The sequence below is a fragment of the Leptosomus discolor genome, chromosome 20 (genome assembly GCF_034619465.1).
Source record: "Leptosomus discolor isolate bLepDis1 chromosome 20, bLepDis1.hap2, whole genome shotgun sequence".
Classification (NCBI taxonomy): Eukaryota; Metazoa; Chordata; class Aves; order Leptosomiformes; family Leptosomidae; genus Leptosomus; species Leptosomus discolor.
Window position 1 is genome coordinate 6,977,125 of NC_141410.1, and position 10,341 is coordinate 6,987,465.

A 10,341-nucleotide genomic window follows, 5' to 3' on the forward strand; every position below is an offset into this window, starting at 1 on the left:
GGGGAAGAAATTCTGCTGGACTCCATGGGACAGTGCATCCATATGGAGTTGTGCATATGTGCATTTGCATCTTTGCAGGACTGAGGCACTAATTTGTTAAACATATTTTGAAGTCCTTGGGGAATAGTTGCTCTATGCCAGCCATTGTGGTTCATTAAAAAAACACATTCGCATTAGATTAAATTTATTACTCTAGCTGACCAGAAACACCAGGGAGATCGTAGATACAGCACAAATATGTTCTTTTACACCCTGCAAGATAGAAATAGGAGAAGTTTTACATTAAATAGATACATATTTGAGTAGCTTTTTCAAAACTGCTTTGACCTGGGCCTGCTCCCATTTAAGTCCATTTTCCCCACTAATTTCGGCAGAAGTTGTTCAGCAATAGCCCCCCAAATGTGTTGTGAAAATCTCCCCCGTTAAGCTTTTCCTGCAGATTACTGTTCAGTTCCTGGACAGTTAGCCAAACTTTGGGGGCCTGTACTCACCCAGAGACCCTGTAAATACTGCTCTGAGGGAGCTGAGGAAGGATTCTGACACTGCAGACTGGCTCTGGTGTTTTCTGTCAGCACACTTGCAGCTTATGTGTGAATCCAGCTTTGTGGAGAGTTCTCACCGTTGATCTCCACTGTTCAGAAGATCCACTCCTGCCTCTTCTGCCAATGCCAAAGATGTTACAGGGATGCGCAGGCATACATTAGCTGGAGAGCAAGACAAACTGAAGTGTTGTCTAGAGAGACTCCAAAACTGCTTGGAATTGGAGCTCTGTGGACCAGATTCCCCTTTACAGTAAATCAACCTACTACTACACTTACCAAAGTACACCTGGTTTAAACGCCTTGTTTCATTACTGCCAAGGTGGGAGACTGCTGTAACGTGAGAGCCGGGCTGGTGGGAGTGGGGCAAAGCCTAGCATGGACTCATGATCTAGAAAGGCAGAGGGGAGGCAGCGGTTAGTCGCTTGGCTGATAGCAGCTCTTGATGCCTAGAGATGTGGATGGGGATTTTTCTCCTGCCCTGAGACCTTTTCCTGCCCATCTGCTGTGGCCCAGGGGAGTAACAGAGCAATGGCCAGGGCCAGGATCCCGAGGGAAGCCCAAGGTCTCACCTGTGGAGACTCAAAAGCAGATTGTCCTTGGCCTGCCTAGCCACAGCTCCTCAGGGTCAGCACAAGCATAAGCATCTTCTGCAGCAGCAGAGACATGTCATAACTGAGCCCAAGAAAACTCTGAATGATGCCTGAGAACTGCAGAGGGAACTCAGCAGGCTTTAGTTTCTGCTAACTTCACCACAGGCGTGTTATCTGCCTCCCAGCGCTGCTCAGCACTATGACCCATTAGCTCTCCCTGAGCACCCTGCGCCACATTGCCATTGCCAGATGGGAGCTTCTCTGTCTGAAGGCTACTCAGTCTTGCATTTTCTTGTGCACTAGTTCCAGGTGTGCGAGGGATTCCTGCTCTAACAGAGGTCCCTGTTCTTGACAGTGAGAAGGAGAAATGGGGTGGAGGAGGTATAAGGGAAGGAGGTCCCTATTCTTTACAGTGAGAAGGAGAAATGGGGTGGAGGAGGTATAATAGCAGCAGGGAAGTTGGAGGAAACCAGACATGACAAGTGCTGAAGCAGAACTTTTCAGCTTTGTGGTGGCTTCTTGCCAGATGAGCTCACAGCTCCTACGGAATCTTGTCTCCTTTTATTTCCTTAATATTTTACTTTCTTGCTTCCTTAAGAAGCAGGAAATGTTAATCTTCAATCACTTGCTTTGAATACTGTCTACATCTCAAACAACAGTGCAAACAGTGGCAAAGGGGGGTGGCTGATAAATGCCAGCAATGGAAGCCCTCTAAGCCTGTTCCGAAAACTAACTGGGGATGGAGCCTGGGTTAGAAGAGACTTTTCCAGCTCTCATCCTTGTGAATTTATGCTAAGATAATTAAAAAGGAGGTGTGTGTGGGGGAATAACTCGGCATGCCTCCTTTTTTGTTGTCAGCATTCACTATTGTGGATGAGCTATGGGGTCTGGAAGTGGATGAGCACTTGCCTTCTGAAAGATGGGTCCATTTGGAGTGTCTGAAGTTAAGCATCTAAATCCTTCTTAAGAGCACAGACTCTCAGGCTAATACAGACTTTGTAGATGTGCTTTATGCCTGATCGATACTAACCTTGCAGCAGCAGGGTGCTAGACTAGCAAAAAAGGCGGTCCTATTGTTTTGCATTTGGGGGGCGTATAAAGACAGGCAGGCAAAAACCATGCAGCTTTCTAGGCTCTGGGGAGAGGGGGAGAGAGAGAGAGTAAACACTCTGCCCGGAAACATGTACGTGCTGCATGCAGGCTCTGCCTGTGGGAATTAAGGGAGACAATGCAACAGATAGTGAACAATGAGCGTCTGTAATGTACAGCAACAAAGCCAAAGTAACCCAGTGTGCCGCAGAACAGAGAAAGGGACTGTTAAAACAGCAGCCTCGTGAGGTAGAAATCCTGCCAAGCCTGCTTAGAGGACAATCAACAAGCCCTCCTCAGCTGGAAGATGGCTCAATGTGGTGGAAAAGGGAGTAAAAGAGAGTGGGACAGAGGAGGAAAAAAGAGGCATCCCCCAGGGGCCCTTTGCAGGAAAAAAAAGTAGTCATCTTCCTTTTAGTTACTCTCTTCTTGTGAATTCAGATGTCAGCACTGCTTTGCGCACTGCAACACGAGTAAATGAGGCTGTTGAATGAAACGAAACCCTTTATTTAAAACAAAGTGGAATCCAAGTATTTTGCTTTACATTCACCTGGAAAACAGGGGCTTGCTGTGATGTCTCCTGCCGCTGCTCCTTTGCCTTTCCACTTCAGCATAGGGCACTGGATGTGAAGTGACCTACCTTAAAGTTTAGGATATATGTAACTCCGGAGCGCTTGGACACAGAAAATACTCTACAAACTTCCAATTCTATTTGGAGCAACCCTTACAACAGCAGCTGGTTGCCCAGTTACCTCTGAGGTACACGTACTACAGACGTGACTACGTCTTAAAGAGAGCACATGCCAGGAGCATGCCCCCTTAAATGACAGTAACTTTACTGGCTGACACAACTGTCTGCAGTAAAAAGGACACATCATAACACTCCTTTTGTCTACTGCACTGTATGTTGCGAGCCTGTATGTAGGGGGCTAAGCGCATGCAGTCTGTGCGTGAGAAGCCATTGGGAGTGAGGAAGCAGAAAAATTAGTTCCTTGCCTTTTTGATGGAGGGTCATGAATGGAAAATGGTAGCAAGCAGGGTAAGACAGAAATAGCAGCTGTGGAATAGCCGCCGGGAGAGCAGGCTGACCAGGGAGCTCACTGTGCCACAGATCAGTGCTCATCTCCGCGCTGTGTGTGGCTCAAGGAACAGCAGCAAAAAAGTGGGTGTCAGAGGCCCAGCTGTGTTGGTCTGTGCCTCTAGGAAAAGCTCCCTTTGCAGGACAGGGCTAGGAAAAGTGGTTCCCGGCAGCTCCTGCAGCATGAGGAAGCAGCACCCTCTGCTGCTGGCATGCTTGCTTCCAAAGCACGTTTTTAGTACAGACACCTAAGTACTGAGAGAAGCTCAGGAAAAGCATCTACAGACACGTTCCTCTGCAAGTCAAAACACTGCAGCATGTGGGTGGTTGGTTTGTCAGACAGTCTGGTCATGTCAAAATACTGCTGTTGGGAAAGGAGATGCCAGGCAGCATCTGCTTGCAGCAGATAATAGCAGTAAGAACAGGCCCTGGCTTTGCGCTGAAAAGATTTTGACTGCTGCTGTTCCCGCCAAGTACTTTGGCTGATACTGTTTGATGAACATGACTCGATACACACAACAGGGATGCTGTACGCTAAAAGTCTCCATTCCTCCAGCAGCCTCCCTCTGGCCTCTTCCAACCATTTCATATCCCCATGAGGCAGCTAATTTACTACTGCTGCATAGCAAGAGGAGAGGGGAACTCGGGAAAGCAACGTGACTCACCCCGAGTGAGTCAGTGGCAGAGTCCTGCCCCTTCAGCTCTCTGGTGCTAACCGGACCGGCAGTTCCCATGGGGCTGGAAACACGAGGAAGGAGGCCCAACTCCTCCCACCCTTAAGAAGTCCTACCATGGGGCACACAGCATGGTGCTGTATCACTACCAAACTGGCTCCCTAGAAAGCTGTGGGATGATGCAGGATCCATGCAGTCAGATGGATCACAGTCACCCATGGTTTTTCTCTCCCTTTTTTGGAGGACTTTTTGCTTTTCCCATATTGAGCTGTTTAACATCGATCAGGTCTATCCCACAAGCACATTCCTAGATGAGATATGCACAGCTCGGACAGACACAGAGCACTTGGTCTCTTCTCCTATTTCCTCCCTCTCTCTGAATGCAGGCTGCCCTCTTCCCTAGCATCTGACCCCAGGCTTCCTCCTTCATGTGGGGAAATAAACTAAACTTGATCCTGGCTGCAGCTCCAGTTCCCCACAGCTCAGCCAGAGACACGTATTTGAGCTCCCATTCCACGTGCCCCCCTCTTCCACCTCATGATCTCCCTCTCCTCCTCTCCATGAGCAGCAGGGGGGAGCCTCCCCAAATCTTCAAACACACAGACTACTGTGCCAGCCCACAAAATACACCCACGTAAGAAAAGCAAAGCATTTTTTTCATGCTTGAATTCTGTTAAAAATAGGCTGGGATCTACAGAAAAGAACCTGCTTAACAGTTTGGGTCTGTGCACAGGTCTCATTTCAGCAACAGCGACACTGCTTAGAGCCAAACACCCTTCACACAAGACCCAGATTGTTTTGTGGATAAGGAGATGCCTACAAAAAGGGAGCCCTGTTTAAGGAAAAAATGAGGCGATGTCTGGTCAGAGCGCCACCAGGACATAGTTTCTGCGGGAAATTCCTCTCTGTAGAGCAATCTGTCAAAGGAGAGCCAACATGTGCCGCCGCAGGGAGCAGCTTGAGGGCACAGGCCTGGCACAGTCTGCAGTGGTGCTTGCAGGAGAACCTGGTGCTGCATTGCTACAGGACGTCATGCCAGCTCTCTGCAGGGGGAGCAGCTGGAATGAACTGGATCGATACACATTACCCACAGCCATTTCACAAGGCAGCTTGTTTCAGGATCAGGCTGGTTCCTGAAATGTACTGTTTTTCACTCTCTCCCCTCCATCTCCTTTCTTGCCTCTTTCTAGGCAACAGCCACATTTTCAGTCATTTCTTTGGGAAAGCAAGGCAATAAACCAAGTCCCTACTAAGGCAGATGATGAATCCAGAGGCACAAATCCTAATTGCCCTGAGCTGTGGCCAAAGCAGAAGTCAAGCACAGCACCAAAAAATTTGTTTTGAAAAGCATTAAGACACTGAAAATTTTGCTGCTTTTACCATCACCGCCTCTCCTCCCTGTGTTTGGGGAAGATTCACTAATCCTGTAACTGCTTGAAAGATCTCTCTTCAGGGATGTGCAGTGGTCTTTAAACCAGAACAAACCTCTCTAGACTAGAATTAAACCACTTCTGACCTGGATGGCAAAACACTGTCCCAGCCCTATGACAGGACTGTTAACTCTGCTCACTTGCACAGCCATCTTCAAACGTAGGGGTTACTTAGATAATTCAGCATCACCAACAGCATGAGAAAGTATCATACACATGTCATGGCAAGGTACCTGGGCACCCAAGGGAGCACTGGAGAGGATTTGGACACTGGAAAGACCCACATCACTTGGTACTCCAGAAAGCTCTGCTACACAAGCAGCCCAAGGAATCCACTGAAAACCCAGACTCTGTGAATGGCAGCGCCTTTTCAGCTGCATTCAGAGGAATGAGCATTTGTCAATCAGCAAGACTGCATCAAGAAAACATCCAATTTAAGTCCTCCTGGGAAAATGAAAAACTTTCCTCTGGGGCAGTAGGACGAAATGGTCGTGCTTCTCCTGCCCTTTCCAGGGGAGGTTGCACCTCTTCTTTCTAAGTAATGGAGGGGCCAGGTGAGACTTTCCTTTCACCGAGAAGGAGTTGGCTGGTTCTGGACAGGAACACTTGGCTATATCGACTAAACCAGAGGCCAGGCATCTGCACGAGGACCAACCATAATGCCTTCCTAGCCACAGTCACAGCACAGCTTATTGAAGTTCAACTGCATCATCTCAGCTCACAGATCTTGAATAGATTACAGTTAAATATGCAGGTCTATAAAGTCTATGTTATTAAGCAACCCTCTACTATGGTGACAGTATCTATGGAAATGCAACTCAGGGAGTAAATGTGGATCAGCGGAGGCTTTCCTAAGGCCCAGTGATTTCAGGACCCTGCATAGTAGTGGGTGATTCTATCTTCTCACCTTAAAAGGGCTTTGGCTGTTCCTCTGTTTCAAAAAGCACTGGCCTTGTTTGGATGATAGACAAAAAAAAAAGTGTCAGAGTGAACACAACCCTGCTGGTTTCACACTACAGAAAATTCAACGTTCTCCTCTTTGTACAACTGGAACTTTAAAACCTTGCTCACCAAGAAGATAGGAAAAAAATGGGAATAACCACCACTCTTTGTAAGAAATTAAGACACTTTTGTTAAAAAACGGTTTATTCTTTATAAACATAATGCTCTATTCATTACACAACATGAAAGGAATCACAGAAGTTTACTCATGGGAAAATAAGACTTTACACCTTGATCTATAAAAGTTGAAGTGAAAAATTAATTGCTTCCAGTGTTAGTTTTCTTTAAAATATAAATAATCATACCATTGAATTCCAGGAATGCACTTGCCCTTAAAATTTAATAAAATTTGTATCAATAATCACTTATGGGAGAAACAGACTGTAAGAAGTTACTCCGTGGAGTTGCTTTTGCAAAGAAAGGTTAATACAAGCTCTCAAGAAGGTGCACACCTCCTATTAATAGCTTTCACAAATTAAAAATAGCACTGCTTCCTTGGCCTATAGCCCAGTGGATTTCTACCATTCTTCCTCATCAGATTTGTTGCTCATTTAACCCTTCTTTCCATCCGCAGTCTCTCTCGCCAGTCACAAATTGTCTATATTTTAAAAAATATTTTTATTTCATTTGGCACAGGCTAAGTATTAAAGAGTTTAACAGGAATTGTCTGTGTAAAAAGAAAACACTGTTCTAAAAAAAAAAAAAAAAAGAAAAATAAAAAAAGAAAACCACCCCAAACAACCCAGCCAGCCGTGTTCACCAAGGAAAACGTGTGTAAGCTTTTACTGGATTTCAATAAAATCTAGGATGAATTTTGAGGTGACCCATTAGAGACTTGGCAAATTAACCCTATTTTCAGCTGAAAAGAACAGCTGCTCTCTGGGAAAAGAAACACACGCTTATTTAAAAGTGCAAATAAGCCCCTCTAAAAACAGTGTTTATCTCAAAAGGTACCAGACAAATATTAACAAGAAAGTGTGCAGAAATAAGAAAACACCAATGCCACTGTCATCTGTAAAGTAGTAATAAATTCTGTCATTTCTAACAATATACTTATTCTCACATAGGTCAATTTTTCATTAAAACTTGTTCCCTCACACCAAATACAAAAGAAGAGGAATGAAGTTAACGTGTCTATTTTTATTTAAAAACGAAAAATTATGTTTGAATTTATGGACATACCAGACCTAAAACATCTTCCTCTGCACAGCTGTTTCAGCCACTGTGATACATTTTAGAGCCAGTGTTTGCTAGCACTCATCTATGAGGAGAGTTATTCCAGAAGAGTTATTCCGGTTAACTCCTACGAGTATGCTCTTATTCCAGACTCCACTGTCAGCATATCCCTTGACAAGCAAGTCCTGCAGAAGGAACCTGCAGTCCTCACCTTCCTCCTGCTTTTCTATGCTACTCTCTTCCCCTGTGATTTTTTTTTCACCCTTTGGTGTTTGTGCTAGTAGTTAAACTTGCCTGTAACCATAAAACAGGCAGGAGCAAACTTAATTCATGAACATCCATGTAAGACTGATAACCAGCCATCCTGGCTGTCAAACCAGGCCAGTTAAGGCACTTACATCTCTTCTTCGTTTGAGCTTTTGAGAAAGCTACACCACAACTCCCCTCCTTACCCCTGCAAAAGCAAAGTGATGCGCATCAGTGCAACTCAGCTCAGTCAAATACAGTGTGTAAAATGCAGCTTTTCTGGACCATCTGCGAGGTGGGGGAGGGTGTCTGCCAGAAATCACAGCCAGTCCCTGAGAATTTGGCCTTTTCCTTCTGCATATAGCTTCTGCCAGGTTATGTTCTCCCTGGCTCTGTTTGCCTAGGGACTGCTGACGAGTAAAAGGCTCTCTAGAGCTTGCTCAGGGCACTTTCCTCTGTGCAATTAGCAGAGGACAACAATTCTGATTTCTGCATTAAGATAAGCATTATGCTGAAAGGCAACAACTTAGGAACCTGGGAGCACAGGCTGTAGAGACCTGCCCACCTTGCCTCATGTCCTACGGGACCATAGCACCTATTTGTACCTGGATTTGCATCTTCGTCACTAGGATTGAGCAGATCCCTGTGCAAGGATTTGAAGCAAACTCCTATCGCTCAGCTTTCTAAAGCAAGGCCTCCCTCCTTCCCTATACTGCAGGCTTTCAGGTCCCTAAGGGGTCACTGGACTCCCAGGTCCAGCTCCTGAGGATCCCATTTTTCCCTTGTGAGGCTCCAGGGCTGTGAAGGGTGGCCAAGCCCGGCACAGCCTCAGACCAGCCCTGCAGAAAGAATACACACAATTTACTGCTGCTTCTCAGGGTCGGGGCGCCATCTCCTGTCAGCACTGGGCGCCCAACCGAACCCTCAGTCCCTGGGTCACCTCAGACCCTGCCATCTCCACCAGGTCACCCACACACAGCTACTTCTCTGCAAAAACAGGGCCAGCATTCACAAGAAGAACAGAGAAATCCCCTTGAAAGTGGCCTCCGCTCCTACGCAGAATCCTCCCTGCTGGCAGCCAGTACCACATCCATAGTCCAACTTCCCGCAGGGGGTCTGTCCCATCCTGGTGCCACCCCAGGTGAGTGGGTTTCTCTCTAGCTTCCACATGGACCATCAGCCCAGAATCTCCCATCCTGCGCTGTCTTGATTTCCTTACCAAAAGATGCACTCTGGTGTGCTGTGGTAAATTACTCATTAGAGATCACGGAGCATTTGGGGATATCATGAAAGCAGAGAGACACCCACTGTACATGGCAGCATTTTGGGAAGGTGAGAATTAGAAAGGGGGAGTGGTGTCTCTAGGTAGGACTAGATGTCTCCAACCCTTCCTGTGAGCAATGGCACTATACATTGCTATAACCACCTAACGTGGTCCTGTCAACACAGCGATGCAATTTGCTACTTCCATGTGCCCGAGAGACATGTGCAGAGAAAAGTCCCTCCCCTTGTAAGCTACTGTCCTCGAGTTCAAACCCCACCACCGCAAGCACTGTCACTACCTTAACGTGTGCTGTAATGACAGATCCACTGATAGTTAATAAAGGTGCCTCCCATAGAAATTCTATGAGCCACTGCATGACACCGCAAGCTTCAATTCTGAGGACAGAGAAGAGTTCATTTCAGAGAATGAGACAAAGACAGTTAAAGAAAACATTTCTTTGCTAGCTAAATCCAAACAACTCCTCTGAACACCAAGCTTTTTCTGCAATAATTATTGCACTGCAGGCAAATAACAGCTCTGTGAACTGCCATATTCCTCACCCTGTCCCCATTATTCCAACAGCCTAAAAAGCAATGCGTCTTCCTTCTCCATCTCCCATGGTATCAGCTATCCACTTAATGAAAGCAGCAAATTACTGCTTATAAACTCAGCCTCTGCTGCTGGGCAATTTGCAAAGACTCAGGACTGCAGTGAGCTCACAAATCAGTGTTAGCATTTAGGGGCCACATACCACAGAAGTAAATAGGTGTCTGTGTTTCCAGAAGAGCCAGTGGCTGGCTGATACCAAGAAAGGCTACACATACAAAAGTACAGACCCATGTTCACAGAACCATCATTTTACTGATATGACGACTTTGTCCCAGCCAGACTGAGCAGAGCAGAGGATAAGGATGTTATTGCTGTCTTCTAGCCTGAGAATTAAAAAAATAAAAATAAAAACTTGGCCGGGACTTAATTTAACAAGTCTCCTGTAATGCCTGCGAGGTAGTTAAATGCAAATAACCACAAAGGCCTGACAGGGAAAACTGAGGCACTTCAAGGTGAGGTAATTTGTCCAAAGTCACAGTCAGAATCGATAGCAGAGCCAGAAATGCTGCACTGGGATCTTGGCTCTTACTTAGCTCTGAACACTGAGCCGAGCTCCTTTCTGGGCTCAAATGTCAGCAGCACTGCAGGCCATGGATTTCCCAGAAGGTTAGAGGAGCCTGTCAGAGATGAAGCTACTGCTG